This window comes from Cupressus sempervirens, chromosome 3 (genome assembly GCF_028749045.1).
Source record: "Cupressus sempervirens isolate cs-2001-9-10 chromosome 3, ASM2874904v1, whole genome shotgun sequence".
NCBI lineage: Eukaryota > Viridiplantae > Streptophyta > Pinopsida > Cupressales > Cupressaceae > Cupressus > Cupressus sempervirens.
This window is the reverse complement of record NC_143120.1, coordinates 360,047,045-360,071,119: the sequence shown is the minus strand read 5'-3', so window position 1 is coordinate 360,071,119 and position 24,075 is coordinate 360,047,045. Positions and strand designations below refer to the sequence as shown.

The 24,075-nt window shown below is 36.3% G+C and overlaps 1 pseudogene; it reads left to right on the top strand.

The window, feature by feature from the left end:
• The first annotated feature begins 323 nt into the window (after positions 1-323).
• LOC149566487 (chaperone protein ClpB1-like) overlaps positions 324-24,075 on the top strand; it is an 83,272-nt pseudogene continuing 59,520 nt past the window's right edge.

The following is a 24,075-nucleotide window of genomic DNA, read 5'->3' as shown; positions in this document are numbered from 1 at the left end:
TCAGACTCCTAGAGCTGTCGTTGGAGTTCTGGAATGAGGATGTCTTTAAGGGAGTGTCCAATTCTTTCAGAGAGCTTCTCTCCATTGACCCTATCACAGCTTCTAAGAGTAGGCTGAATTATGCAAGGATCTATGTTGGTGTGAGGGAAGGGGATGATATGCCTAAAGTGGTTTCTAAACTTGGCACTCATATCCAGTAGTTGGACTTTGAGAGTGTCCCTTTTAGGTGTTTTCACTATCTAAAAATAGGTCACAAGGCTTTTCAGTGCCCAAAAACTAAGACTTCTAGGAAGAAGAATCCCCTTTCTTCTTCATAATTGACAATGAAGAAAGTTTGGAAAAAGAAGACCACAGTACAAGGACAGAAGAGCCTTTCTACGGAGACCCAGAATGCAGCAGGTGCTCCTAAGATGACAAACCAAGAGTCTCAAGGTGGGAAAGGCAAAGAAGGAGAGTTACTCAAGTCAGGACCCAGTTCCTCTCTACCTTTAAACAATTCCCAACAGTTTGAGGATGAACAGGTCAAGGAAAGGACCCTCAAGCCAGGAGAAGAGGAAGGTATGGTTGTCTCATAGAAAGGTTTTTAGGAGTCTAGTTTGGACCTTTTCCCCAGCAAGGAAGAGCTAGTTCTAGGCTCCACAGAAGAGGTAAAGGAAAGAGAAAATAAGGAAATTATCATCTTTCAAGACCTAGAGGAAAACTTGGTTTCCACCAGAGAAGCAACGACCAGAACAGGAAAAAAGGAGGACTTGTTGAAAGATTAGGACCAAAGGGTTAATCTTCTCAGCACCCCAAGGAATGGCAATAAGGCTTCTAGATCCTTGAAGTTTGAAAAGAAGGGAGAGATACCTAGGAAGAATCAAATTAGAGATCCATCCAAGGCTTCTTCTATGGCAACCAAGAGTAGTTGCAAACCAGATGTGGGCTCTACAACCAAAGTAGGTAGAAAATAAGAAAGGGAGTCCAGAGAAGAGGAGACCAGAAGGTGCTTGGTGAATGGGTGCCAAAGCACCCTAAAGGATTTTTTTAAGAGTAAAAAATGAAGATCATCTCATGGAATATTAGGGGCCTAAATGGCATCCATAAACAAGAAATTATTAGGAATCTTATTAGAGACCAGAGACCAGACATTTTGATGATCCAAGAAACAAAAATGAAAAAGGATTCTTTGAGAAATATAAAGTTCAGTAACTTGATGAGTGGGGAGGCTTCAGACTCTGATGGAGCCTCTGGGGGCTTGCTGAATTTATACAAGACAAAAAATTTCAGGGTGGAATTAGTTTTCAATGAAGGTAATATTATTTTTTGTAAAGTGTTCCATATCTATTCCAATGAATTTTGGTTCTTGCTCAATATTTATGCCCCCAACAACAAGAGAGATAGAAAATCCTACTAGTCTAGAGCAGAAGGGCTGGTATAGAATAGTAACATGAAAAAAAGAATCATTATGGGAGACTTCAATACCCCTCTTCTAGACAAGGAGAAGAAGGGTGGTCTGCCTCAAGACTGGGATAGCAAGCATGACCTTTCTAACTTCATCAATCGATTGGCTTTTCTGGATCTAGACCTATTGAAAGGTGACTTTACTTGGTCCAATAAATGCTTAGGCAAGGAGTGTATTCAAGTTAGACTGGATAGAGCCCTCATTTCTCCTGAATGGCTGCAATCCTCCTCTTGCAAGTTATCTCTTTTGCCTAGAGTTGGGTCCGACCACTCCCCCATCTCCCTCTTGATTGTTCCTTTTGATCCCTGTAGACCTCCCCCCTTCTATTTCAAGAAAATGAGAACCTCCCACCCTGACCTTTTAGAAAGAATTAAGGTCTGGTGGAGCATAGATGTGGAAGACATTGCAATGTTCAGGGTAGCTAGAAAACTCAGTAATGTTAAAAGGATGGTAAAAGCTTAGAATAAGTCAGATTTTAGTCATTAATTCACTCTGAAAGAGGATCTCTCTACTAATCTCTCTTCTATCCAAGCCTCCATTCAGGAAAATGGGTATGATCCCTCGAGTAGGGAAGAAGAGCTATCCATCCTGTCTAATTTACATGATATCATTAGCAAAGAGGAAAATTTCTAGAGGCAAATATCTAGAATTAATTAGCTCAAGGAAGGAGACCAAAACACAAAGTTCTTCCATTTATCCACTCTTAAGCATTGAGCTAATAACAGGATTTCTGGCCGAAAGAAAGATCAGGGTGTGCTAACTAAGGAAGAAGATATTTCACTTGAAGCAGTTTCTTTTTTCTCCTCCCTTCTTTCTTGGGATCATTTTCTCTCTAAAGTGGACCAGGACAACATTGTCTCTTGTATCCCTTAGATCCTCCAACCGCACCATAATAATCTACTCTAGGCCATTCCTTCTAATTCTGAAGTGAGAGAAACTCTTTTTTCTCTTCTAGCAGATAAATCACCTGGACTTGATGGTTTTCCCACCTTCTTTTTCCAAATGTAGCGGCCTGTCATTATGAAGGATGTTGTTAAGGTGGTTAAGGAGTTCTTTGGAACTAGAAGTATTTTGAAGGAAATTAACTCCACATTCTTAGTTCTTATTTCCAAAGTGCCAGGAGCTGACACTCTGGATAAGTTCAGACCCATCAGCTTATGCAACTCATTTTATAAGATTATTTTGAAGGTTCTCACTTTGAGGCTTCTTAAGCTTCTCCCCTTGATTATTTCTCAACAACAATCTAGTTTTGTCTTGGACGGACAAATTTTAGATTCGATTATCATGGTGCATGAAGTGATTCACTCTATGGAAGCTGGAAAGAGAGAAGGGATGTTACTCAAACTTGACATGTCCAAAGCTTATGATTGGGTCGATTGGTATTTTTTGGATTTGGTGTTGAAGGCTTTTGGCTTTGATGTCAAATCATCCAAGCTAATCTCCCAGCTGGTCACCACCCCCTCTCTAGCTATTCTAGTGAATGGATCCCCCTCTAATTTCTTCAAACCTACTAGAGGCCTACGCCAGGGGGATCCTCTATCACCAATACTCTTTATCATCTTGGTGAAATGTATTAATAGACTCATGGAGAAGATAAAGAAAGAAGGGAGGATCAAAGGTTTTAAACCCTCTTCCAAATGCACCCCCTTTACACATCAGCAATTTTTTGATGATACTATTATGGGTGGAGAGGCCTTGATCAGGGAGGCCAAGGCTATGAAAGACACTTTGGACACCTATTCTAGAGGGTCAAGGCGGCTCATCAATTGGGACAAAAGCTCTATTTTCTTTATCAACACTCTGGAGGAAAGATAATAGAGAATCTCCAAAATCCTGGGATGTCAGGTGGGGAAGCTTCCTTCTACCTACCTTGGTCTCTCCTTGGGAACAACCCCTTCTGAATCCTTCTGGAATGGCATCATGGATAGTTTCAGTAAGAAGCTGGCTGGCTAGAAAGGAGCCATTCTTAGCCAAGCTGGAAAATGTCAACTAGTTAAATCCATCCTCCAAAACTTGCCAATATATACCCTGAGCCTTTTCACCATACCGATGAAATATGCCGAGAGGATAGAGAAAATCCAAAGGGATTTTTTATGGATGGGAACTAAAAGGAATAAAAGGTACCCCCTTGTTGCTTGGGACAAAGTTTGCCTCCCTAAGAAGAATGGAGGTCTGGGAATCAAGAAGCTCACTCACATCAACAAGGCCCTCTTGGCAAAGAAAATCTGGCGCATCTTTAGTAGCATAGGGGAATGGAGAGACACTATGGTAAATAAGTATATAAAAAGGCCCTTTATTCAGTTCACTCTATTCAGTGAGGATATCCCAAGAGGCTCAGTTGTTTGGAATGGTTTCTTAAAAGCCAAGGACTTGGCTAATTCTAAAGTCTCTTGGAAGCTAGGTAATGGGGAGAATATTCTATTCTAGTTGACTTTTGGCTTTCTCAAGGCCCCCTCATAAATAACCCTAGCTATTGAGAATGAGCTAATGATTGCATCAACCTTTTTGGGCACAAAGTCAGCAATTACAAGACTGAACAGGGATGGAAGGACCTTTCCATTATCTCAGAGGACCTCAAACCAATCATGATCATGCTTAATTCCTTATACCTCAGCAACAATAAGGATGAATTGGTTTGGAAGAATAATGCCAATGGGCTCTATTTGGTCACCTCTGGGTACTCTACTTTATGGAGCTTAAAAGAGTCTCCCCCTTGGTCGAGGGCCTGGCTTTCGAGCCTAATGCCAAAAGTCAACATATTTTTTTGGTTGGCTCTTCAGGACAAAACTCTCACCCAGGAAAATCTCATTAAAAGAGGTCATATCATGCCTAGCAGATGTGTTTTGTGTAAAGAAGAGTCAGAGACAAGTAATCATTTGTTCGTTCTATGCTGTTACTCCAAGACAATTTGGGGCTTCCTCACCTAGGACCTTGGCCACAGCTGGTGCTTTCCTTCCAACCTTTTGGACTTTTTCTGCCAATGGCATGGCATGTTCAATGGGTCTGCCTTGCAAGAAATTAGCTCCTAGCTCTTGCCCCATTTTTGTTGGAGCGTATGGAAGGAGAGAAATAATTGGATTTTCAGAGATAGGGAGGATCCAACTTTAGTTGTTGGAAGGAAGATCTTCAGTAACATAAAGGATAATTTTTTCATGAGGAAGGGGGGAGTTTTTGAGATAGGAGGTAGGAAAAAGTAGAAGGTAAAAGAAAAAGTGAGGAAAAGATAGGAAGCCAAGTGGTTCCTCCCCCCTGAAGGTTGGCACAGAGCCAACTTTAACGGAGCCTCCAAGGGCAACCCTAGATCCTCGAGTAGTGGAGGTGTGGTAAGGAATGAAAATGGAGACAGTATTGTAGCTTTTTCTCTCCCATTGGGTTTCCAAACAAATCATTTTTTGGAAGCCAACGCAGTGTGCAATGTTGTAAAACAAGCTTTTGAAATAGGGGTCACCAATTTATGGCTTGAAGGGGACTTGAATAACATTATAAAGTGCATCAATGGAAATTTGTATCCATCTTGGATGACTACAAATCTTATTGATGAGACTAGAGAGACCCTTGCTAAATTTAATAAATTCCACATCACCCATACTTTTCGGGAAGCAAACCCAGTTGTCGATAGGTTTGCAAATATAGGGGTCGACACAGACCAAAAAATGACTTGGCTTCTCGAAAAAATTTTGTCGACAGATGTTAAAAGGCTAGTCAACTTGGATAAAATCCAAGGAAGTATGGAGGAAATCAAGTTTTAATTATGAATATGAAAGGGTTAAGAAATAAGGGTACTTTTCATAATAGAAGCATGGGAAATCGTAAATGCAGTAATTCTTAATTGATTAATCATCATGCTTTGTGGGTTATTTATCGCAATCATTTTAGGGGCAACAATAGGGTTATTTTTCTCTGTTCTTTGTTTACTCTTTGTGGTCCATTTTAGTCACAAAGTGAAGAGCACATGAGTAAAGTGGGTGTGTAGTGTGTGGAAATGGTGGGCGAGAGATTTAGAAAGGAGCCAGTGGGCTGGGGACTTTGAGAAATGGAGAAGTAGGCCAAAAGTGTGGGAAAAGCTTGAAGAGGGTAGGGTTACCAAGTATATCATGAAGCTACATGAATTTGATTAGGAGGTGACCAAAAGTATGGTGGGGTTCTGGAAGGATGGTAGGGTTAAGGTGAATGGTATCTACTTCCAGATTACGAAGGAGTTGATTGCGACTATCACTGAAATCCCTATCGAGGGTTTTAAATCCTTCAGGGATAAGAAGCTCTCTGCCAATGCGGTTAGGGACTTTGTGGAGAGTGAGAAGGAATTGAAGGTGTTGAAAAATATTGACACCTACTATGTCCTCGACTCCATGAAGAAGCAGTGGAGGTATGTTCTGAAAGCTGTTATTGAGTACATTACATTGGACCCTAGGTTTGATAGAGCTTGAACCCACCACTTTGTCATTTTAAATCATTTTCGGAAGAAAGCCAAAATTTCCTTCCCTTATTATCTGTTAACCTCAATGAGCAAGGTGGTGGATAGCTTCAAAAAGAAGCCCATCACAAACCCAGTTCTGTACGAGGGGTTGTTGCTGCTTATCCACGAGCACTTCAAAGCTCAGACCATAAGCATCGCCCCCCCCTCAAACAGAGAATGTGGAGTCTAGAAGTTCTAGCTAGTCCTCTGACTCAGATGAAATTTAGAGTCTCAGCTTTGAGAAAGGTGGGATATCTTCTTCGGGGAAAGCAACAACTTACCATGCTAAAAAATCCCCATCCCCCATAACCCCAAGCAAAAAAAGCCCTAGGGATCTTGGGAAAAAGCCTACTGAGAAGGCTGAGGAGGGAGATAGCAATGATGAGGAGGAACCAAAGTCTAAAGAGGTGGTTATGGAGATGCAAGAGGAAATTAAGGAGGAAAGTGGAAGGAAGAAATGCAAGAGGGAGAGTTTGGAGGAAGTGTGCTCTCAATTTGAGGAGGCATCTATGCTGCCCCTTTCTCCTGTCCATCTCCATCCTGAGGAGCAGAAAGAGGAGAAAGCTCGGTATGTAGAAGGGGAAGTGCAGACCAATGATAGGAGGAAAGCATGGATCAACTTCAATGTCAAGACTTCCAAGATGGGCATCTTCAGGGAGGTCATGGATCCCCAAATCCTCATGGATAATCAAGAAGAGCAGCAGCTGAAAGAACTAATTGATTCGGTGATTGTGGCTATTTCGAACAGAGCCGACGAGATGGGGATGAACCTCTTAAATAATGCTCGCAAAAATATGATTGATAATTTTAGATCAATCAAATGGCTTTTCCATGAGCTTGAGGAGGTTAAAGATCAAGTGAAACATATTGAGGCTACAAGGAAAGGGATGGATGCCAACAGGAGGACAGATTCAGTTGATAGGCTCAGTCTGGCAAAAAAAAGTGGAAAACTACAATCACAACCTTGCAAATAAGATGTTCTCCTTGTTAAGCTCCATTAACAAAAACATCATCTCTCTCATGGGCTAGATCAAAGACAGAGAAATGCACGAAGATGAGGATGGAAAAGACAGGGATGAGGCTAGAATGGAGGATGACTCTACAAAGGACAACTCTATTCCTGATTAGGACCAAGGGAATCAAAGGGCACAACAGATGGAAACGAAGTAGAATCAAAGGTTATGCATGATCTAGAGTGAAATAATGAGGAATAACTCTCGCCTGTTCTTTTGTTTATCATTGTCTTAGCCTTTTGTTCTAGCTTTAGGCTGTGGCTTTGCTTGTTTTTTTTTTTCCTGGTCTTTTCTTAGAACTCTTTCATTTGGCTGGGCTTATTGCTTCTTATCAGCCTATGAACTTAAACTTTTTTGGCTAGGCTTTCACGCTTATTTTCAGCCTTTTTTTGTTTTAACTGTTGGGTTTCTGGTTCCCTGTAAAACCTGTTTATCTAATCCAAAACATCTAATTTTTGCATCATTTTTTAATCATTATTTTAAAATTCATTAGCTAATTTGACCTTTCTCTACTTCTTGATTATTTTATAATGGCAAGAGTTTTGTGAAAAATGATATCCTATATTACTATGCTAAATAATGGGTGTAATCATTTTATTTTACTTCACAACCTTATTTCTTCATTGACTACATGGTCTTGTTCTTGGTTAAATTTTTTTACCTCACTTTGAATTGACATTACCTTGACTCCTTATACCATTGTGAGAAACAATCTATCTATAACAGATTGGATGGGTGCAATCTGATGTCACTAATCCCTAAATTGAAGGGTATAGCTGCCCTATATTAAAGATGTGCAATGAATTATGTCTTTAATTGATCAAAAGGTGGGGGTATGCTCTTAACTTGAGAGTAGAAGAGGATTAAACTAAGTTACTCATAACTATTAGTAACTTAGGCAAGTTTAGGATCAACTACTAACACTACTCCTAATTTTAAATACACATTAAACCTATTAAATGCAACCAGCAATAAGAAAATATAAAAGATTAAATGATGCAATACGACTCAACTCACCCTATCAAGGTACAAAAACTCTTAGATTTCCCCTAACCTAAACAATTTATCACTAATTAGACCCACTCTTTGGTACTACATGAAATGCAGTGAAGGAAAAGAGCAAAAATGCATATGATGACAACACTTAGATTGCTTGAAATGTTAATACTTACTGACTCTCAGATTAGCTAGTTGTTAATAGTTTCACATTCACTTCTCCTACAATTCTAAGGAGAAAACTAATCTACATGCATGTTATCTTAGCAAACAAGAGACAACAAATAGAAAATAGATAACCAAACATCATCACATCCCTCCCTACAATCTTTTGATTCTCAGTCAATAGTCTCAGCTATAGGGGGAAGGATTGTAGAAAAAAATGTTGATCCTTCTATTAACTTAGAAAATGGCATACATAGGCCCTCTCTTAGGGTTTATGGCCAGTAATAGATTCAATAGTTACATTAACAAAGCACTTGAATTTCTCAAAAATCAATAGTCATCCATTACAATTTTGAATTTTAGAGATAGAGGGAGAAAGATTGTTCAATTTGTATTTGCAGACACTAATAATCATTTTTAATAGTATCCTAGGCATTTGGTTTTAACATCTTGATGTTCCTGCGATCACCTAGCATCTATCCTAGCCTTTGCAATTTCTGATTATCATGATTTTTCCTTAGAAAATGGCTAATATTCCTCTCTAGACCTGTAACAGTCACCTTGGCACCAAAAATTATTTTTCAAATCAAATTAGTCACAAAAATTTTGAATCTGCATCATCAATCTCCTATCAACTGTCATGATTTAAACATGACAATCCTTTTTCATCTTTACTTCTTATCACATCTTTGCAATTGTCTAGCATATAATACTTTTAACCCATATGATGATGCAATGACTAACCATTGTCCTATTTCATTGCTTTGCAACCTTAAGTTTTAACTCATGCCTAAATCTTGTGATGGTCCAATTATAGGCTTTCTCTCCTTCACAACCCTAACCTCTAGTTACCTTTAACCACCTACAAACATGTGATAAATATTTGTCTTAACTGTTGTTGTCTCTTGCTTCTTCACAACTTGATTCCTTCATTGACCATGCTGACCTATAAGATAGTGATCTATTGATTCAAGCCTTTATCACACATTCACATCAATTCAAATTTAACTGTTTTCTTCCTTTGCAATGTCTCTGCTTGAAACTTTAATTCATCATTTAACCTTGTGATTGTGTGATTTATTGCTTTCACTCCTTTTCTCTTTTAACCTTAGGTTACTCTTAACTACTAGTGACAATACGATCTTCAACTTTTGTTGCTTCGCTTCTTCACTACCTTAACTCATAGTTAACTTTAATTACATGTGAAAATGCAAACACATGTTTTCACTTCTTCACCACCTTAACCTTGAGTTGCATTTAACCATTTGTGATGGTGTGAATACCTTCATTCTAAGCGATCTGATTACTTTCTGTAACTTTTCAACTTAACTTTTTAACCATAGCTTAAACCTTGCAAGGATGCGATCAAAGCACTTTTCCATTTCACTACCCCTAGCAAAGGTTAGAATTAACCCTGTGTGATGTTGTGACTAATGAAAATTTTATTGCATGGTTCCCTTTCACATCTTCATGACTTAAAATTTTAGGGTTTATTTGACTACTTTTTGATGGAGCCATATCTATTTAACCTCATATGCTTTTATTGACCAAGCAATTCCTTCGAAATATGAACATCACCAAAATTTTCAATGTGTTACTTACTAATTCATCCACCTCTACTTTTTCATCACCACCCGAGCCTAGAACTAAGATAGGTCCCATCATGTCCATGTTTTGAGCACTCATATTCTCACTTTGGCTATCCTTTGTGCAACTCCAAAAATTGAGAATATGACAACTGTTGATCTAAATCTAATCAACGACTCAAAAGATGCATGCATTTTTATCACTTGGAAACCAAAGAGGAACCTACAGGAATAGATGTCAACTTTTTGCTTCCTCGCAACTTGAAAAATCAATTCATCATTTAACCTTGCACTGGTGTGATTTCTTGCTTTCGGTCCTTCACTCCTTTAACCTTAGGTTACTCTTAACTATCAGTGACTATGCGATCTTTAGCTTTTCCTACTTCACTACCTTAACTCATGGTTGACTTTAATTGCATGCGATGATGTGAACACATATTTTTCTCCTTTTCCATATTAACCTTGAGTTACATTTAACCACTTGAGATGGTGTGAGTACATTCATTCTAACTATTCTTATTACATTCAGTAACTTCACAACTTAACTTTTTAACCATAGCTTGAACCTTGCAAGGATGCGATCAAAAAAAATTTCCATTTTGCTACCTAGACCATAGGTTAGCATTAACCCTATGAGATGTTGTGACTAATGAAAATTTTACTACATGGTTCCCTTTTGTATCGTCATGACCTAAACTTTTAGGGTTTATTTGACTACTTTTCGATGGAGTGATATCTATTTAACCTCATCTACTTTTATTGACCAGGCAACTCCTTTGAAATCTAAAAATTACCAAAATTTTCTATGTGTTACTAATTTTTCCACCTCTACTCTATCATCATCACTTGGGCCCATAGTTAAGATAGGTTCCATCATGTCCACATGTCAAACACTTTTATTCTCACTTTGGCTATCCTTTGTGCAATTCCAAAAAGTGAGAATACAAAAAGCATTAATCTAAATCTAATCAATGACTCAAAAGATGCATGCCTTTTTATTGCTTGGAAACCATAGAGGGGCTCGTAGAGACAAATGTCAACTTGTCACTTCCTCACAACTTGAAAGCTCAATTCAACATTTAACCTAGTAAATTTGTGACTACTTTCTTTTGCTCCTTCACTCCTTTGACCTCAATTTACTCTTAACTTCCAATGACAATGCAATGAAGAATTTTTGTAGCTTCATGACTTATCTTTCATCATATGGAATATAAGTTATGATGTTGTGAACACTTTTGATCTAAGCCTTATCTAATAGTTAGGAATTCATCTCCAAGGATAACTGACCTTCCAATCAATGATGTGGAGATTCTAATGCATTCTATGTTATTGATTTGATTTCCATCTTAGTTCTTGCCACCTTTGACTAGGGTGTTTGCCATTACATAATAGATCAAGCATTCTTGAAGGTTTATGTTGCTTCCTCTACATCTTATCAAATTGCCTTCACCTCAAACTATCTCTATGACTTCTTGCTTGGTTCTAGTGAGTTCAATTTTATTTCTTGCAAATTCAAAGATGAACTTGTTTGCTTTGATCATGCTATTCTCTTCTTGTGTCCATATCCTTCTATGTTCATGTGATCTTTCCTTAACTAAACCTATCTTAGAATGAGCATCCATTGGATATACAGTGGATTTTATCAAATAGACAACTCTCTCCTCATCTTAGGAATATGTTTTACACTTACCCACCCACCTAGAATCACCTAGCTGACTGACATTGCATTGATTTTCCACTTGGATAGCTTTGAATATTGACTTGATTGGACTTGACTTGACAACAAATAGGAGCTCAAAACTGGGAAGCTGAAAATGTATCAACACATGCAAAACTAATATTACTTCATTTTGTGCTTTATCACTCCTTCACAACTATTCAACATTCTAATTTACTAACCGATCTAACCCAGCAATGACCATGAAAATTTCTACTTCGCATCTTTGCCATAGTTCATGACTTAATATTTATTTTATTTGCAATATGGTGATGACTTTATCCTTACCTTTATCACCCTTTCACAATCGCTAGACACAAGGCTTGCTTTAAATGTGCAATGTTGTGATGAATTGTTTTAATTGACTACCACCTTGTTTCACAACTTCACAACCATAAATCTTAACTATTATTGTAACTATGTGATGATGCAGTAACCACTTCAACTTTAACCTTTTCTTTATTTTTTAGTCTCACATCCTTAAATTTCAACCACAACTTTGACCCTATGAAGATGCAATTTTAAACATTTCACTTCCTTGCCACTTTAACCAGAGCTTAGCCTTAACCCCTTGCGATGTTGCAATCTATTGAATTTTTCTACTTGGGCTCTTTATCATTGCTTCACAACTTGAAATGTCTTCAATGCCTTCTAGCCCATGACATTGTGATAGCTATTTGAAGGTAACTATTTATTTCCATTGCAACCTTGAAACTTGAAATGTTAACTCATCTTTTAACCCTGTGAAGCTATGATTACAGACTTTTGTTGCTTTGCAACCATAACCCTGGGTTACTCCTAACCATTTGTGGTGATGTGATGTATTTAAAACTTAACTATTGTTGTGATCTTTCACACCTTCATGACTTAGATTTTAGGGTTTACCTAACTACTTTTGATGGAGTGATAGCTATTTAAAGTTATCTATTGTTATCAACAAGACAACTCCTTCAAAAATCTAAACATTAACTTGCCTCTTAAATCTAACTACTTACGATCATGTGATGATTCAATTCTAAGTATATGGTTCTTAATTTATTCTTTGCAACTTAAATTTCCTTAAGCTTGATAATGCATGTGACCTTTCAATTAACTGCTTCCTTCAATCATTTAACTCATTCAATCACTGACTTCAAGCTGAACTTGTTCACAACCTTGCAACTTAATATCTTAACTTATGGTCATTCTCCATGATGATGTGATGATAGAATTTGTTGCCTTACTGCTTTACTTCTTTAGATTTTCCACCAATCTTTTGACCAATCTTGGTCAAAATTTCCACCAAAAAAAAAAACATGTTGGTCAAAATTTCCACTTATATTTTGACTAAACTTGGTCAAAATTTTGACCAATGGCCTTAATAACAAGGGAAACCATTTTTGACCAAATGTATCAGCAAAATTATGACACCTACAAGAATTGCTCAAATTCTTAACAACAAAAATAGTGACGAAGCAATTGGTCGACAATTTAACCGATATGGGTCAAAATTTTGACCATTTTTTGTCAAAAAATGAGTCAAATTTTTCTAGTGATACAACATATCTCATGCAATTATTCCCTCTAAGCTTGGGAGGAAAAGCCTTGAAATGATTTTCCAAACTCTGCTCAAATATTTGATCATTTGAACAATTTCCTGTCATTTTCATCATGCAATATTCATACAACATCAAGAAGGAGGTCACCATGATAGGCTAATGCAACACAAAACAACTCCTAGGAGGATCTGCTGAACACATTTTGCAAAGATGGTGATAGGAATTTTCTAAATATCACTATGAAACCCCTAAGAACTAAATGACAAACATTTTCATCAATAGTCTCTCTAAGCCCGTGAACAATTGGGTACAACTCCAATGCCCTAAAAACTTCAAAACCACACTAGAGATTGTTGAAAAAGTATAGGAGCTTTGATTAACAATGAAAGTCTTAAAATATCCAAAGATGGCAAGGATTTCTCAAATAAATTTTCACATAAAAATGAGTCTACCAATCATTCAAATGATAAATAGAAATCTTAGTGGAAAACAATAATAAGAACACAGTGAATGACAGGGTTGTAGAGGTAACACTAGTACATCTACTAGCCAAGGAGTGCAATAACAAGATATCCCTTATCTATTCTATAGATGCAACAACACTCTGCCATCTATGGCATATACTCTAAATCAACAAGTCTCATACAATCAAGCTCCTCCACCAAAGGGATATAGGCCTATGAACCAATCAAAGGTAAATACTCCCATCAGTATAACATATGAGAAAGCCTCACAAATTCTCTTGGTTGATGATCTCATTGTACTACCAAAAGCTAGACCATATGAGCCACAAGTCAAACCATCATGGTGGAACAAAATAACTTTTTTGCATACCATCAAAATCGAGGCCACCTCACCAATAATTTCTTAGCTCTCAAATGTGTGATACAAAAAAAATTGATGATGAGGTCATTGAGGTCAATAGTCTTTGTATCAATGAAGACAATACAATGTTCAAAAATCCCTTCATGAGCCATGAGAAGGGAGAATCTTCAAAAGCCAACCAGAATAAAACTACAAATGAAAAGGTTAACTATACCCACAATTATGACAAAATGATTAATATGTTATTAGGATTTGATGACATCATTAATGTTATAATTGTCAAGGGAAAACACAAAAAATAACCTTTAAATGTTATTACTTGAGGATAAGCCTATAAAGTGGTATTTATTGGGGCAACCACCAATCTACATCAAGCCACCACAAGCTCTACCACCTCCAAGTATAGCTTGGTTAATCAACTGCTCAAAGCTCCTATGCATATCTCAATCTTTGAGTTGTTACATATTTCCCCATAACATATAGAGATCTTGACTAATGCCTCATTGCCACACAATTTGGATGTGAGTATATTCTAGAACATGGTGAGCAATCTTTCCACACATCATTTTGTATCTTTCTCTGCACAAGATGACATGTCTTTACTCTATCCCAAAAAAAATTCCTCTACACATAGAAGTCTTTGGACATAGAAATAAGGTGAAAAGAGTATTGATTGAAAGTGGTGTCAATTTGAATATTTAAACTCTAAACCTTGTGAAAGCACTCAGATATGTAGAGGATGTTGTAAATCCCAAGAAGAAGATCATGATCAAAGCTTATGATGATCAAGAAAGACCTTCTAAGGGGATGGTCATCTTGCCAATAAGAGTTGTCCCAATAATAAAGGAAATGGTCTATCAAGTTCTTGACCTCAAGTTAACATATAATATATTTTTAGGAAGGCCAGGCTAGATATATGATATGCAAGCTATCCCATATACCTATCATCAATGTTTAAAGTTTCCTCATGGGTAAAGAAATAACCATACTAGAAGACTAGAACTATACGTAATATCATAAATTCCTAGGTCCTCATAATAGGGAGGAAATATCCAATGACATAAACAAGAACAAATCTACGCCAGTAGAAACTTTAAGCAAAAGAGATTAAGAAAATAACTAATTTTCTACAATAATTAATGGAAAAGGGAAAGTGGCATGTTCTAGTTTTACAGATCCCTCATCTCTCCCTACATAGGACTATAAACAAAATCATTATGAAAATATTAGTTGTTTGATGAAAGACTTTCAAAGGATAAGCAAAATCTAATACAAAAGGGTAGGAAAATATTTTGTTAATCTATTTGACTTACCCACATCCCCTAGGTCACATGGAAAGTCATCTTCCATCGTATCTCCTTGGGCTTGTAATGAATACTTCATTAGATGTAAAAATTCATCACCAAACTTAGGAGAAAATGAATGTAAAAGTGTCTAGAATGTTGACATCTCCTACCATATTATTGAAAAATGTTACATCTTTATGAAAAATATAAGTTATCCTAGGGAAGGTCCTCTAGGAAAGGCAAAGGCATAGTTGAGCCACTCAAAGAAAAGTTGCGGCTAAGCATGTGTAAGATAGGTGTAGATTACTCTGAATAAGAACATGAAGGCTTACCTATCTATTCCAGGTCACAATGTCTTGATAAGAAACATCTTAAGCATAGGGGTCTCTCATCCTCTACAAAAATTGTGGTCCCTAAAGATTAAAACACCACATATTAATATCCACCAAATTCAAAGGATATAAATATGTCCCTCTCCAACCTTCATCTTGTAGAGGAGACTCTCTTAACCACAAATAATAATGAGGAAGATGATGACTCTACCAAGTGGGAATTTGACTCCCTATCTAATGAATCTACCCATGAAAAAACATGTGATGTAGTTCACACTTCTACCCACAAGATTGTAAGAGACAATGAGTCTCCCTTCACTTTAGACTCAAACTCAGCACCAAATTTTTTTTTTGCATCACAAGACTTTAGAGGCAAGCCTAGCATAGACAAGTGACCCCATGGGATAGAAAAGTGATAATAGTTTTGACTTTTAGACACTTTTTCCCAACCTCTTTCTAGAAGAAGTTGAAGATGAAAATAGTGAGTAGCTAGATGTCCCTAGTTTGCTAGATCATTTAGAGTAAGCCCACATCATCAACTTACACAATATAATGTATGAACCATCCAACGAGATCATCACCCTAAATCTTGTTGAACCCAACTACCCCTTTGAAACCCTATCATTATTCCATCCTAAACTTATCACTTGGGATTCAACTGAAACTAGCCACCCTACTTTTTTCTCTAACCATGAAATATCTATCTAACTTAATATGATTGAACCATATTCAAGACTTGAGATGAGTGAAAGATCAAAAATGAAAAAAACATCAATCACATTAGCCAAACAGACTAAAGTGTGATTAAAAAAATTTCCAAAAAAATAGAAATACAAGAGAATGTGAATCATATGGTGAAAACCCAATTGTGGCACCAAATGATGGGGTGGTTGATGCTTTTCCTAAGTACTCAAAAGAGAGGTCATCAATATTGATCGATCCCATTGAGAAGATTATTATTGGGATGGAGGAAGAAACAAAATTCATTCACCTAGTAGAATCCCTAACACCTAATGAAAGAACAACATTTATAAAGTTTTTCAAAGATAGACAAGTGAATTTTGTATGTGCATACATAGACATGCTAGGTTTGGATCCAAAGCTCATCATGCACCACTTAAAAATTCTACCAAGGGCTAATCTTGTTAAACAAAAACTTATAAAGATGCATGTCCACATAGCCCTTTTGGTCAAAGTGGAGCTAGAAAAGTTTCACAAGACTAGTTTCATCAGACCCTTAGCATGTGTCTCTTGGATATCCAACATAGTACCTATCTTGAAGAAAGAGAACACCATAAAAATCTACATCAGTTTCTGAGATGTGAATAAAGCATGCTCGATTGATGACTTCCCTCTCCCAAGCATCGATGCTATTGTTGATCTCACAATAGGACAATCCATGTTCTCTCTTATGGACATAATTTTATGATATAACCAGATTTGGATAGCACCACAAGATCAAAAGAAGACAACTTTTACTTGTGCTTGGGGAAAATTCTACTATAATGTTATGCCCTTTGGTTTGAAAGATAAGGGAGCCACCTATTAGAGAGTTGTGATGACCATCTTCCATGACATGCTTCACACCTTCATGGAAGACTATGTCAATGATATCTAAGCTAAGTATCATACACGACATGAACATCTTCCTATCCTACCCAATATTTTCACCTGACTTGAAACTTTTAAAGTTTAACTTAATCCAAAGAAGTGTACTTTTGGGGTTCAATCTGGAAAACTGTTAGGCTATATTATTTTTGAAAATGGGATAGAGGTGGATCCTAAAAAGGTACAAGACATTTTAGATATGAAGGCACCTAGCAATCTAAATCAGCCATGGTTTACAAGGTAGATTGTAGTCAGTGAGATGTTTTATCTCCCAGCTAGCTAAGAAATATACTCCCTTCACCCACCTCTTACACAAAGATGTTGTTTTCAAATTGGATGACAAGTGTGAAGCTTCCTTCAACTTTCTTAAAATATATTTGATAAATCCTCCCATCCTAATGATACATGGTCCACACAAGCCACTCCTAATGTATGTTTTAGTAATTAAGAGATCATTGTGGTAACTCTTAGCCTAGGAAAATGATAGGGGGAAAGAAGTCATTTACTACATCAACAGGACTCTAGTGAGTTATGAACTCAACTACACATTTATAGAGAAATCTTTCCTTGCATTATTTTTTTCTTTCCAAAAACTATGTCATTAACTATTGGCACATAAAGTGAAGGTCATAGCCAAGATCTACCCTTTAAAGAACCTTCTTAGTAAAATAGCTTTGAATGGAAAGCTAGCAAAGTGGGTGATGATTTTGAGTGAGTTTGACATTGAACATCTCAATTGAAAGGCTATCAAAGGATACGTTATAATAGATCAATTAGTAGACTTGTCTTTAGAAGACTTGACCCCTATTATAGAAATTTTTTTAGATGCCCATACTCTTCACACAGAACCAATCACATGGAAGCTCTATTTTGATGGTTCTTACATACACCATGGATCAAGCAAGGGCATTCTATTCATCACACCTCAAGGTGTCACCATACCAAAATCATGCAAGCTCTTGTTCTGCTGCACCAACAACATGGCATAATATGAGACTTTGGTCCTTGGCCTCAAATTAGCTCTAGAATGGAAATTAATAGCGATTAGATGTCTATGGAGACCCTCAATTGGTCATCAATCAAGTCAATAATTCGTATCAGACCAAAGATGCAAAATTATTTCCTTACAAACAAATGATTGACACACTCAAAGACTATTTTATCCATATCACTTTTGAGCAGATTCCTAGAGATAAAGATAGGAATGTGGATGCCATGGCTACTTTAGCTTCTTTACTCCAGTTACAAAATCAACATGAATGTTATGAGTTCTTAGTTAAAGAGGTGGTTCAACCCACATTTTTCTCAACTAAATCCCATATTGTGTGCCTCCTAGATAATCTGGAATCCCCTTGGTATGCACCCATTTAAACCTACCTAAAGGATAACGTCCTACCATCAACCAATCCCACAACCAAAAATGAAACTTCATAAGACAAGCCTCATGTTACACATTGGTGGCTAACACATAGTATCATAAAGGTCTAGATGGAAATTTGTTTAGATGTCTAGAAAATGAAGAGACTAAAGTTTCTCTACAAGAGGTCCATGGAGGAATTTGTGGATCACATTCTAGTGGATTTACCTTTGCTAAAAAAAAATCTTAAAATGGGCTATGTTTGGCCAATTGTGGAAAACAATTCTATTGACTATGTCAAAATCTATAAGAAGTGTTAGATCCATGGTAACCTGACTCATGTGTCTACCCAAGAACTTCACTAGTTGACTACATCATGGCTCTTTTATCAATAGAGATTTGATTTGATTGGGATGATACATCCACACTCCTCCAATGGCCATAAATAGATCCTTGTCTCTATAGAGTACTTCATGAAATGAGTAGTGGCAGTGCCACTTAGAGATGCCATAGGAAAACACATTTCTTTTTTATCCTTAATAATATCATTTATTGATTTGGAATACCCCATGCCATTCTAATGGATAATTCCTTGTATTTCAAAAATCAAATAGTTGATGAGTTGTGCAAAAAATTCCATATCATCCATCACTCCTTTTCAATTTATTATCCCTAAGGAAATGGTCAAGTAGAGACGACCAATTTGAACATCATCAACATCCTCAAGAGAACTATTAATTACATTCATTGGGATTGGCATCTATAATTAAATCCCATATTGTGGGCTTATAGAATAGGTGTTAGAATTCCTATGGGGGAAACTCCATTTTATTTGATCTATGGAAGGGAAGCAATTCTACCACTAGATGTTGAAATCCCATCCTTGCGAGTCACACTACATGATGTCATGATAGATGAAGCCTATAGGGTATCTCTCTTAGAGAAATTAGAGCTTTTGGAGGAGCACCAACACACTGCATATGAGCATCTCAAAGTATATTAGAACTAGTTATCAAGACACTATAACAAAAAGGTCAAACCATTTGTTTTCCAAATAGTTGTTCTTGTTCTTCAAGAAAACCCAGACAATTAGGCTAACTAGAAAAATAAGGGAAAATGGGAAGCCGACTGGATTGGTCCTTACATCACCACCAAATCTTTCGGTGCCAACACCTACAAACTTGTCGAATGTGATAGGGAAGAGCTAGTAGAACCCCTTAATAACAATCACCTAAAGAGATTTTATGTATAGAGTCTTGAACAATAGCCACATATCATGAAACATACAAAAAATAGTCAAAAAAAATCCTTTCTATAATCCTATAAATCCATTTTATCACCCCAAAAACTCCAATGTTATTCTAAAAATCTATTTCAATTCAAAAATTAGAGATATGTGCATGGGAGTAGCATGTACACCACTATCTATGTACAAGCTCAGTTGCAAACTTTTCAAAAATGTCAAATAATATATATAGGAATATGGTAAAATTTGCTAAAGCATATATCTAAATCTATACAAAGAAGATTAAACCCTTATTTCTCCTATACTCATGCAATAAAAGAGGTATGGAGTAGCAAGTTACAAAACCTATGAAACCACAAGCTGAGTGAGGGTGTCCTTTTAGCTTCTAAATAGAAAGGGAAAATGGATGATTGATCATTTGAATTTGAATTAGAAAACCTCACATATGTAACAACAAGATGAATTGATCATATACTTGATCAGTGCCCTATCCATTAGGTATTCTATAAATCACAACACACATCAAAGATATCAATGATATATCTCATACATTAAGATATTAGATCTATCCTATCACTTTGTGAATCAACCATCAATGTTCATACTGAAGCTCATACATATCAGACATCCTTCTAATGAAATTTGCAATCCTATCAAAATATATCAATCAGTTACTTGATTCTTTGAACCAAAAGAAAAATACATCAAGACACACAACTCAAAATGAAGTGTAGTGGGACCTATGTTCTTTGTCCACAAATACAAAAAGTTTGCAAACAACAGAGGTAGGAGACAAGACTCAGAATGAAACTAAAAAACTTATTACTCTTTGTATTCATTCCTTTGAAACAAGTACATTTAGGATACATGAAAGACTCATAAAACACACCCACAGATTAGAATTTTACTCTATATTTATTGTTATTGTTCATACAAGAGAAATTTTGAGGAGAATGGTGGAATCATAGCTAGAGCTAAGCTTAATAGTCTAAAACCAACATATCCAATCTTGGTGGTATCATAGCTATGGAAATTGGTCCAAAAGTGTGGAACCAACTTTGTACAATTAAAGAAGAAATAAAGATATAGATGAGGAAGGAATCATAGATATAATCTAGAATTGACACTTTTCAACTTGAATCTCCCTCTAATGCTATTACAAAACATCTTGCATCTCTCTAGAACTAAAAATTGGATCAAATCCCATCATAAATTTCAACAAACATGCAAATATCTCCTAGAATGATGAGAAAAACCTCTTTCTGATGAAACATCAGATCTTCTATAAAATGTTGCCAAAATCCACATTGCAAAATTTTGCAGGCAAAATAATATCTCTACTAAGAACCTCTCCAAATTTGGTGCCTACACATTTAACCATTTTCCCATAAACTAAAATTGAACCACCTATACCATAATTTAGTTGGATAAGGAGCACCTCAGAAAAAAACAAGTATGATTCTTACCCACTAATACATATGCAAAAACTAATGACAAATATAGAAACTAGGCTCTAAGAGCTTTTTGTCGATATATGATAAACCTATACTTGCTGAAGAAAAATGCTCAGACAGCTGGTTGAAAACCAAGTTCAAGAATTGATTCTTAGGCCTTTATTTTGTACAAATATTTATCTCTTAGGCTAAAGTTAAAACTTTATCATAAAACTCACTTTCAATTTAAAATGGTTGCATGTTTAGAGAGAAAAATCAATAAAATAATAATTTTTTGAATCTTGTAATTTCCCTCTTTTTCTCAATCTAGGTCAAACTAGGTTTGACCAGCCCATGACACATGTCACACTCTAACTAACTAAATTCTACACATTCACCTTCTTTGTTACACACATTGGACAACTCTGCCACCTAGGTAACACATGGCACCACTTGATTTGTCTGTGGATTGCCACATCTAACAAGGCCCATTACCATATGCAAGCCTTTGATGGGTCACCATATCACTATGGGTAATTCAAAAGAAACTCCCCATGGTGACTTAGTGACATTTTTTTATTTGCACCATGTGGCACAATCTAGTGCATCCATTTCAAATCCATCACATCAGCACCTATTGCCATGCGTTGATCTATCAATATCCTCATCAACATCATGCCACATCATCATGACATAGTGATATCGCAACACATGGCACCTTAGGTCCACATCACCACATCATAAGCTATGCCTAATCATCAATGCTACCTCATCAATCCTTCCAAATAGCGGCATGTCTCTATGTTGCATGACAACTCATCCACCTACCATGCCATCATGACATAACGACATTGTGACACATGTTATGTTTTCTAGCTCACTACCTCAATTTCTATGCCAAGCTTGGAAGTGTGTGCCACATGTCATCTTGCCATTTTTCCACTTGGTGTCACATCTCACACTATGATTTTTCTACTGGGGTCCACTTCACTATGTGTCATCTTGCCATTTGTCCACCTAGTGCCACATGTCACACTATGATTTGTCCTCTGGGGTACACTTCACTATTGATATAATCTATTCTTAGTGTGTGTGTATTCAAAATTATGTCATGTCCTCTGACTAGATCAAGGTAGGCCCCACATGAGATCCCACTCAAATACTAAGGCACATTGCCTTTGATAGTTATTGTGAGAATTTCTTGTCTTAAAAAGTCTTGGAAAGGTAATTGCACATTCAATGTGGGACAAAGGCTTTAAAAAAAGTCCTCAACAAAAATAGTTAACTTGAACCCTCCTCTTACTTGAAACACAATGTCTCTTGTGTCCCACATTCACTACATTTACATCCCATTTATTTTCCTACATTTGTGCCAATGGATTTTTGCTTTGGAAATCAATGAAGGGAGCTTAGCTTTGTTAGTTGCAGACATAATATGGGGGATTGAAAACTACTCCGTCCCTATGTTACACAATCTAGAAATGAAACATCCATCATTTTTGTATGCGTAATAGCTCTACACATACTTTCCCACCTACTACCAAATTATATGAAGTGCTCTAGACAAATTGAAACAATATATTTCTTTTTATTTTTTCACTTTGGGTGTAGGTTTTGGAGACATATTCAATGAAAGGCTAACTGAATTAACCATATTGGTGAATGAATCATTTAATGACAATATTTTACTAATTCTAAACACATGCCAAAGAAATATTTTAGCAATAGAGGCTACTATTGTGATTACATTCACCATAAAATGATAAATAGTTTCTTTTGTGACTCTAACGCTCTTCCTTGTATACATGTACATGAGAGATGTGTAGATACAACTAATTAATCACCTACCACCAAATTCATTTGATCAATACTTCTTTGTGGTCATCACAAAAACCCTATATGTTGTCGTATAATGTGACAATCCATGTCATGTTGACTTGCAAATTATTCAACTGTAATTTAATTTCTCCTTTTGCTTGAGAAATCAATAGACTATTTTTCTCATGAGTAGGATGACAATAGTTTGAATGTGGAGGGTCCTTGATATTAGTTACATACAATGTAACTCTGCCACTTACATCACATCTAATGACAAAAGAGGGTATCTTTTACTTTAGATACACATGGAAGCCAGTGCCCTTAGATATAAAATATGCCTCATTTTCATAAGGGATAGTTTTTTCCTAATTTTTGGGCTCCTCCCTTCATTTTATAGCACCTAACTCAACCAAATGACAATGCATTATCTTTCATAGACTAGACAACAATCTCTACAAAAGGTTGTTTTAGTATCTGAGGAAATAGTATGGTCTAACAAGGAACACTTGAATTAATCCATTTGTTTTTTTATATTCCCACCTACACAATCTCTCCTCAAATGTGTATGCTTTCAATTAGCACCCAATCTATGTTGTTACCTCTTCTCAAATATGTGCATGCCAAACTTAGGGAACCCACTTCAAACTGAGGAATTGGATTCAAAGTACAAAATAGTGGTAAAATCTATTTGTCTCAAACAATTATAGATTTAAATTTATGACATCCTAATAGGGCTACCAATCAATCTACACCTTTAGATACCAGTGGAACTTTAGAAATCGCATTTGAAAACTAGTCAAACAAATTTGTCATAGGATCAAATTTGGAACATACCAAGTGTCAAACCCCTAGAATGTAATTCAAAAATAATTTCCTCAATAGGGTCAACTAGGTCAAATTTATAACTATTCAAATAGGGCTTCCCAAAATTCTAAGCAATATGCATTAGCATGAAAACAATAAACAACTGACTTTGAAGAATTCAAAACCTAAACAAAACATATCAAAATAACTCAAAATATGAAAAAATAGTTCTCTAATATTCATACTAAACACTCCCAAAGTAGAAAGTCATGAAACTTAACTAGGTGCAAGATATTCAATTTCAAACTAGGCTTCCTGATGTTGTTTGACACTCACACAAAAATATAGATTTAAGCAATGCTCAAAATGAAACTCCACAGAATGATTCTGAATGAAAACTTATCAATATGGGACACATGCATATATATAATAGAAGATTTTAGAGACATAA